Source organism: Somniosus microcephalus, chromosome 12 (genome assembly GCF_052327205.1).
Source record: "Somniosus microcephalus isolate GS21.2 chromosome 12, FLI_Smic_1.0, whole genome shotgun sequence".
In the NCBI taxonomy this organism is placed as follows: domain Eukaryota; kingdom Metazoa; phylum Chordata; class Chondrichthyes; order Squaliformes; family Somniosidae; genus Somniosus; species Somniosus microcephalus.
In genome coordinates, this window is record NC_140998.1 from 72,617,004 (window position 1) to 72,623,817 (window position 6,814).

The window sequence follows — 6,814 nt, forward strand, 5'->3', positions numbered from 1 at the left end:
TTTTAATGTTCTAAATTCTTCTTGCAATTTTTCAGGCTGGCCTTGCATCAAAGTGTGCACGTGTGAACAGGTGAAGAGGATAAGACTGGACTCAGCTGTGATGCTGTCCACAGTCAAACAGCTTGGTCTCACTTACTGTTTAGGCTGACACCAGAACAATGGCCATTCGGGAGAGGCCCTGGAGCCCCTCTGGTGCTGTGGAATTATACCTCGGCAAAATGTCATAGCCTTCAGGACGGAAGGGACAAATAAAAATAACCTCCGACTACCAGCTCAATGTCCAAGACTGTATTGCCAAGGTGTCAAACTATATCGTTCAGTGGCCAATATGAATAAAATTGAATACTATACAAATATTTTAATATTCTAATATAAATAACATAGTAAAGGAATATATGGGAAGATCAGCTTACAAAAATGAATGACTTCAGACACAAAATGTTATACGACAGAAAATAAGCTTTGACATTTCTTCCAATCCGGATAATCAATGAAGAAAGTAGTTTGTTTCAAATGCTGTCAGCTGCAATGTTTCTTGTGTTGTCTTTTTTTTTTAATTCGCAGCCCAGTCCTTGCTATCCTTCAGGAATTTAAAAGGGTTTCTTTGTAAACAAGGCTTTGTGTTGAGGTTGTGCACAGCCACATGCCTCTGATTTCTTCTCTATCTTCTGCCCCACCGCATGGTAACTGTTTTTCTTTACAGACGGATCTTTTTTATGAAGCTGCAGCAGAAACACATGTCTTATTTCAAACCCAGTAACAACGTATCACATGTTATTCTTTTTAAATATCCTGTCCCAATTAATCATTCCCTGTGTTCAGTTATTGAGCCTCTCTCCACTGGCATTGATTTAATGGTCATAATAGATGCTATTAATTTAAATGACAGATGAAAAATTGTCAGATTTAATAATGCTTTATTCATTTTTGTATTCTACTAAAATAAAACACATATAGATATTAAGGCCAGCTGGGTCAACTATTTTGCAGCACTCAATATGTCACACAGATTAATCAAAGCATTGTACAGTTAAATGAATGTGTTTTCCTATAGATCATGTTTTTTCATCAAGGAATATCTCCAAAAAGTACCATATTAGTAAGTAAATACTAAGTAAAACAGTATGTGTCCAATTTAAGCTACGCATCCTACATAAAATAACATTCTACTATACTTTAATGTACTATTTCTACCATTTCACACCAGCCTTTTAAATGTTTTGGTTCAGATTGTCATTTATGCTGCCTACAGCGCCAGCTTGTGGTGGCTCTCATAATGGCACGTAAAGATCGACCATTGCTCAATAGCACAAATGTTTCACTGTATAATGTTTGTCAAACTCATCTGTGGCCTATTGGTAAAGTGATGTGTACATTAAAATATTAATTTTGTTTAAATGAGACTTTAACTGTTGTTTGAAGTAGCTAAAAAGCATTTGCACTTACATTTATTCCCACATTTTGCTTTGGTTGGAGAAGTGATACATGTTCTCTCTTATTCTGCTGCACCGTCCTTACTTTCAAGCCTAATTCTTAGTGAAAGTGAAGCCTCACTTTTAACCTGTGTTTTCAGAATTTTTATATATAAAGCATAACCACATAAATGAAGAAATCAATCTATTTTTATAAAAACACACTGTGATAAGAACTCTGAGCTGTCATTATAGTGTTATTGATCATAAGTTAACCCTATCTCCATCAAATGCATTTATACTGCACATTTAGCAAAGATGCAAAGTGGTTTCTGCTTTGCACAAAACGTATGTAGTGTAAATCCAGAGTCAGGGCCTAAGCTGGAGCCAAAGTGAAGCAGAACAAGACTAACTACCTTCTGCTTTGCTACACTGATGCTAAACTTGAGTGGTGTAAATCCAGAGTTACGGCTTGACCTGTCTCTGGAGCAAAACAGAGTGTGACCTGCTCCTCCAGGGCCTCTCACTGCTTCATTCCAGTGTGGGCTGGGCCATAACTTAGGATTTAGGCTGCATTACACTGTGACAGTAGTTACAATTGTATTGCAAGTTTTCTAGTGCAGGTACCCTACAGGCAATATTCAGGCAGCAATATAGGAACATAGGAATAGAAGTTGGCCATTCAGCCCCTTGAGCTTGTTCCGCCATTCAATGAGATCGTGGTTGATTTGTATCCTAACTCCATCCACCCACCTTGGCTCCATATCCTTTAATACCCTTGGCTAGCAAAATATCAATCTCAGATTTCAAATTATTATTTGAGCTAGCATCTACTGCTTTTTGTAGGATGGAGTTCCACACTTCTACCACCTTTTGTGTGAAGCCATTTTTCCTAACTTCTCTCCTGAATGGCCCAGCTCTTATTTTAAGCTTGTCTCCTTGTTCTGGACTCCCCCCACCAGAGGAAAAAGTTTCCCTATCTACCTTATCAATTCCTTGCAAAATCTTAAAAATCTCAATCAAATCACCCTTAACCTTCTATATTTCAGGCAATACAAGCCTACTTTATGTAATCTCTCCTCATAATCTAACCCTTGGAGCCCTGGTAACAATCTGGTGAATCTGCACTGCACTCCTTCCAAGGCCAATATATCCTTTCTAAGGTGCGGTACACAGGACTCCAGATGCAGTCTAACCAGGGCTTTGTATAGCTTTATGAAAACTTCCTTCCCTTTATAGTCTAGCCCTCTAGTTATAAAAGCTAACAGTCCATTAACCTTTTTGATTATTTTTTGTACCTGACTGCTACATTTTAGTGATCTGTGCACATTGACCCCTAAATCTCTTTGGACCTCCACTGTCCTTAGTTTTTCACCATTTAAAAAATACTTGGATCTCTCCTTTTTGGTCTAAAATGGAAGACTTCACATTTACCTGCATTGAAATCCATCTGCCATGGTTTTGCCCACTCACTTTATCAATGTCTCGTTGTAATTTTATGCTCCTTTCTAAGCTACTTACTATGCCACCAATTGGCAAACTTGGATACTTGGCTCTCTATTGCATTATCTAAGTCATTAATAAATATAGTGAATAGTTGAGGCCCCAACATAGATCCTTGTGGGACACCAATAGACACTTCCTTCCAGTTCGAGTACGCACCCATTATCCCTACTCTCTGTCTACTATCGCCTAACCAATCTCCCACCAGAGCAATAATTCGCCTTCATTTCCATGAGCTTTAGTTTTAGCTAACAGACTCTGTATAGACCCTATTGAATGCCTTCTGGAATTCCATCTAAACTACATCCATAGGCATTCCCTCATCTACTACTTTAGTTACTTCCTCAAAAAATTCACTTAGGTTCATTAGACATGACCTACCCTTTACAAATCCGTGTTGGCTCTCTCCAATCAGCTCAAATTTCTCTAAGTGCTCAGCCACTCTGTCCTTAATGATTGATTCCAATAACTTGCCCACAACAGATGTTAGACTAACAGGTCAATAATTTCCTGGTTTCTCTCTCTCACCTTTCTTAATGGAGTTATGTTTGCAATTTTCCAATCTAAAGGGACAATTCCTGAATCGAGAGCACTTTGGAAACCATTTGTCAGTCTTTGGTGCCATTATTTTTTCTAATATGGTTTTCTTGCTTACGTGAAGTTTAAGGAATTCCAGTTTTGATTAATTGGAAAGTATGCAGTTAGACTGCTTATTTCCATGATTATGCAATTGGCTAGTGTGGTAACAGATTGATGGAGTGTGATTTACCAGTCTTCCACTGGCTTTGAAAAAGCAATGGACTGTTAATAGGACAATAAGCTCTTTTCAATCAATGGAAAAGCAACCTCCTATACTCCAAATTTTGTTTGAAAAATATGATATAAAAGGTGCTATTAGACCAGGTGCAGTTATATGGTTTGCAGAAAGACTAACAAATTGACAGCCAAGGCTCACCACTATCTCTCTCTCTCTTAGGCAGTCCCTCGGAACCAAGGATGACTTGCTTCCATACTAAAAATTAGTTCTCGGGTGACTGATGAGTCCAATGCGGGACCTACAGTCTCTGTCACAGGTGGGGCAGACGGTGGTTGAAGGGGCGGGCGGGTGGGTGGGGTGCTTGGGTTGACATGCGCTCTTTCCGCTGTTTGCGCTTGGCTTCCGCTTGCTCCCGGTAAAGAGACTCGAGGTGTTCGGTGCCTTCTCCTCCACTTTGAGCGGTCTTGGGCCAGGGATTCCCAGGTGTCGGAGGGGATGTTGTATTTTTCAAGGAGGCTTTGAGGGTGTCCTTGAAGTGTTTCCTCTGCCCACCTGGGGCTCTCTTGCCGTGCCAGAGCTCTGAGTAGAGCGCTTGTTTTGGGAGTCTCGTATCGGGCATGCGGACGATGTGGCCCGTCCATCGGAGCTGATCGAGCGTGGTCAAAACTTCGATGCTGGGGATGTTGGCCTGAGCGAGAGCTCTGACGTTGTTCTAGACACAAAAGGCATCAAGGGGTATGGGGAGAGAGCGGGAATATGGTATTGAGATAGAGGATCAGCCATGATATTGAATGGTGGAGGAGGCTCGAAGGGCTGACTCCTGCTCCTATGTTTCTATGGTGTGCCTATCCTGCCAATGAATTTGCAGGATCTTGTGGAGGCAGCATTGGTGGTACCTCTCCAGTGCTTTGAGGTGCTTGCTGTACATGGTTCATGTCTCTGAAGCATAAAGCAGGGTGGGTATCACTGCTGCCCTGTAGACCATGGTCTTGGTGCCAGGTTTGAGGTCCTGGCCTTCAAACATTCTCTTCCTCAGGCGACCGAAGGCTGCACTGGCACACTGAAGGCAGTGTTGGACTTCGTCATCGACGTCTGCCCTTGTTGACAGTAGGCTCCCGAGGTATGGAAAGTGGTCCACGTTGTCCAAGGCCTTGTCGTGGATTTTGATCATCGGGGGCCAGGTTGGTAGAGGGCCTTTGTCTTACGGATGTTTAGTGTAAGGCCCATGCTCTCGTACGCGTCGGCGAAGGTATTGACGATGCTGCACATTTAAAAGAGTTAAAATCTCAGTACAACATGAGCAACAAAGTGTAGTACTACAGCCAATAAAAAAGTCAACATGACTGATTCCCTGTGCCCATAGTTTACCCACCGTCATAAAACTGATCCTCTTCTTTCTGCTCTTGTTCGCACTCTCTGACCTGGCTTTATTTATCTTGACTAAAACAATCTCAATTATTTCATTTAATCAAGACAGACTTTGCGATGATCCAAAAGATCTCACATTTCTGAATTTCCAGTCTTTTACCTGTTGGTGCAAGGGTTTGTTATTCTATTCCACTGTGCAAGATTTTCAAAAGAAAGCTGAGGGATTCATTTTGAATGCCTTTCAAAAAGATGTTCAACATAGCAAAATGCCAGTAGCTATTCAAAAGTCCCTTTGCTGTTACCAGTGTTATCCGATTCTCTGATTTTCCTAAACTACTATACGGTGAAACCTGAAACCAGTCCAGTCTTTGGGACTGACTTCAAGTGGTCTTTGAAACAGGTGGCCTCCTAATAAATGTTCAAGTCTGATTCATTCATTGGAGCACTGATGTTAACCGGTGGGCAGCTGGTGTTTTATGCTGTTATTATACTAGTAATTGGGCACCAGATTCGCGCTGTAATGAGGGTGATGTGTGTATGGCAGGAGAAAATAAACTACATACACCAAGCATTCTGGTTTTATCTAAAGCTTGGATCATGCCAAGTAAAACACGATGCACATGAGACAGCGCGGTTTAAATATCACTTTCTTTGCCTGGAGTTGGTATTGTTATACTGTTCTTTCCGCATTACACACTGCATTAGGCTGGTCCCACTGAAATGTAGAGGCTGCCGTCCTGGTTGAATATAAACCCACTGGGCTAGCAGGAGTATAGAGTCTGTCTCAGACTGCCTGGCTTTCACAACCGGTAAAATAAACTCTGTTCAAACAATTGCTTTATTATTTTATGCTCACTTCGGCCACTATTTTCATAAAGTATTTGCAATTTTGTCAGGGTGTCTGAATAATGAACCTTTAGACCGTTGGTAGGAAAGGCAATGGCCAACTTGACCCCTCCCCCCCCCACACCCATTGACAGTTAGGGTTCTGAGTTGTGGCTGTTACAACTCCGGCTCTCTCCCAACATTCTTTATTCATGCACACGGCAAAAAGCAGCTGTCATAGTGCATCCCATGGCTCATGTGAACCAAAAGTGTGAAGTGACTGGGAATTCTGTGTTAACAATCCCCCTTGTAGTGCTGTGGTATACATTGGATATAGTACAACATACTCACTGCTAATTTCTCCATTAGGGGAAAAAACACTGTGCTGACAGGCCATACAGCTTGAGCTAAAACAACCTTTGAGTTTATTACGAGAAAGAAATATAAACAAAAGCAAGTTGAATCAGCAAGTGAAATAGCAATGTAACACTTACATTTCTTTGATAATTTAAACCATTTTCTGAAAGCAAACTAGCAAAGTGTTCCAAATTCTGAGGGGCGACATTCGGTTACGTCCCGTTTGGGGATGGTACCCGAGTTATCGCCGGAGATTTAGCGCCCAATGCCGAAGTACCGCCCTGGCCGCTAAATTCGGCTTACCGCCCCGGCGAGGAAGCGCGGCGCTGTCTCGGGTGCTCCACTTCCTGTCGGGGGCGCGGTAGCGCCAGTGCACGGTAGTGCCAGAGCGCTACGCGGCCGCTCCACGTGGTGCTGACACGTTTCAGCGCCCCTCCCCTTCCGTTAAAGGGGAGGGGCGCTGCGAGTTCTGCAGGGCCTCCGATGGCCCACACTAGCCCACCAGGGCAGCGCAGTGCCGGGCTGCGCGATGGCAGCTACGGACCACGCCAAGGGCGGCCATGGAGGGCGGCCCATATAAATAAAATGGCAC

At 42.6% G+C, this 6,814-nt stretch overlaps 1 long non-coding RNA gene across 1 annotated transcript; it reads right to left on the minus strand.

Annotated features, from left to right (window-relative positions):
- Positions 1-273: 273 nt before the first annotated feature.
- On the minus strand, positions 274-2,697 carry LOC147109294 (uncharacterized). Its single transcript, XR_015080422.1, has 2 exons — positions 1,447-2,697; positions 274-722 (listed from the first exon to the last, which is right to left on the minus strand). It is a non-coding gene; the product is annotated as an uncharacterized LOC147109294 (long non-coding RNA).
- Between the last annotated feature and the right edge of the window lie 4,117 nt (positions 2,698-6,814).